Source organism: Octopus bimaculoides, chromosome 4 (assembly GCF_046866305.1).
Source record: "Octopus bimaculoides isolate indiv1 chromosome 4, ASM4686630v1, whole genome shotgun sequence".
Lineage (NCBI taxonomy): Eukaryota > Metazoa > Mollusca > Cephalopoda > Octopoda > Octopodidae > Octopus > Octopus bimaculoides.
Window position 1 is genome coordinate 125,050,095 of NC_142931.1, and position 2,500 is coordinate 125,052,594.

The following is a 2,500-nucleotide window of genomic DNA, read 5'->3' on the forward strand; positions in this document are numbered from 1 at the left end:
CCCTTTGGCAGACTGTGCTACATTCTCCAGTGCTTGGGTCACTGAAGCATCAAAAGTTGGTATGAAAACCTGTGCTAAAACCGCTGACTTAGATATTCTTATTGATAAATGGTAAGAAAAACCTCTCAATGGCAAATACCTAAAGAGAGCTGATAATGCCGATGTTGACAAAGCCCTTACTCATCGATGGTTAGTGTCTTCTGGCTTAAAATCAGAGACAGAATTAGATGGTTAGTGTCTTCTGGCTTAAAATCAATGTCTAGCTACAAGAAGCTACCAGACCAACATCTTAAAGAACGACAATAGCCCAACATGTCGTGTATGTAAACAACAAAATGGAACCATTGATCATGTTGTCTCCATGTGCAGTCTTCTTGCGCCTAGAGAGTATGATAGAGCAGCATAATATATTCATTGAGTAATTTGCAAAAACCTGGACCATGATAAAAACTGGTGGGAACACAAACCACCTCCAGTGCTTGAAAATGACCACATCTCACTCCTCTGAAATTACACCGTTCAAACTGACAGAAAGATAGATGCGAATCGGCTACTTCAGACAAAAACCATGCCTCCACGTTGACATAACTGTCCCAATCGATATAAATGTATCTGTCAAAACCTACCAAAAACTGAGCAAGTATAAAGACCTTGAAATAGAAATTGGTAAAATGTGGAACCTGAAGACTAAAACAATACCTGTTGTCGTAGGTGCCCTAGGAATGATAGCAAAAGGGACTGATTGTTACCTAGCTCAGATACCAGGAAACCCCAAAAGGCAGAAATTCAAAAGATAGTGCTCGTGGGAACTTCCCATATCTTACGTAAAATACTGTCTATGTAATCTCAAATTTTAAAACAAACTTATAATATTCTGATGTTTTCTTAAAAATTCTGTAGAACAATTCTATGTACAAAACCAAATATATGACACCCTAGGCATAACACCAACATGACCTTCTAACTTGTTGTCTCTTGAGGTCTCTGGGTGAGCTTTGGAGTCAACTTGTACAAATGCAAAGCAAAAGTCAAGCATATAATAATAATAATAATAATAATAACAACAACAACAACAACAACAACAACAACAACAACAACAACAACAACAATAATAATGATAATCCTTTCTACTATAGGCACAACGCCTGACATTTGGGGGAGGGGATAGTTGATTACATCGACCCTCAGTGTTTTACTGGTAATTAATTTATCGATCTTGAAAGAATGAAAGACAAAAAACTCAGAACGTAAAGATGGACGAAATGCCGCTGAGCTTTTCGCCCGGTGTGCTAACGATTCTGCCAGCTCACAGCGTGCCCATTAAAGACAGGGGAGTGAAAATGGTGGCAGTAAATGAAGCAGAAGTAATGAGAAGATCTATATTACATGGATGCGATGATGATCAACAAGACATAGTGAAGATGATGTGCCGATATATTTGAGAAGACTAATTTTTGTCTTTATTAATAAACTTCGATTTCCATTATTGTTGTAGAGTAAAATATTTCGTTGCTATCTTGTAACTGGAAATGATTAATTTAGATTGTCGATCCCCTCCAATCTTAGATATGCTGATAGGCGCCAGCTAAAATTAGAAACCGAAAGAATAGATTGTTTTTGGACTGTTTCAAACGGGAAATATAACTGAAACCAACAAGATTATCAGGGCTGTGGCTAAGATTACGGCGGAAAGATTTGGATACAAAGGAAGAGAATAAACAGTACAAAGCAATACATAACGAACCATATTGGCGTAGACGAATTTGTGAGAAAAAAAGTTAAAAAGACATTTCAGAGAAGCTGATAGATTGAAAAGAAGGGAAATGTAAAATGAAGGCATAAGAATAAGACTGGAAAGAACACATGGAATAGAAGTTAAAGGATATGATGTAATATTGGAAGAATTGAAACAAAGAGCAGCAGCAATCAAGGCAGAATTGGAGAGATATGACAACAGAACAAAACAATTCAGGCAGAACAGATTGTCTGAAGCAAATAAAAAAAAAAGAACTTTTTGAGGAATTAGATGGGTAATTATATCTAACATCGATGCAGACGAAAGCAGAGGGAGAGAATCGGGGATCAGCCTGTTGAGCAAAATGATAAAGCAGAGTGGCTGCATGAAATCCAAGATAGGTTAAGAAATATACAGGATCAAGACAACATGAAAATAAATACAGAAAAGATAAAAAGACAGAGAAATATAATACTAAACTGGAAGAGCTCTAGGCCAGATGATGTCCTAGGTCGTGGGATGAAGACGCTGAGAGGGCTTCATGAAAGGCTAGCAGAATAAATGGATAAGCGCTTTGCAGGAAGGTACAGTACCCAGCTGGATGATAAAGGGTAAAGATATTGTTATGCGTCAAGGATCTTGAGAAGGGTAACTTTCTGTTCAACTTTCGACCAATAACGTGTGTTCCGCTAATGTGGAAATTACTGTCGGGTGTTTTGGTCGGTGAACTGAATGGATACTTAAGAAAACAGGGTGCTACCTATC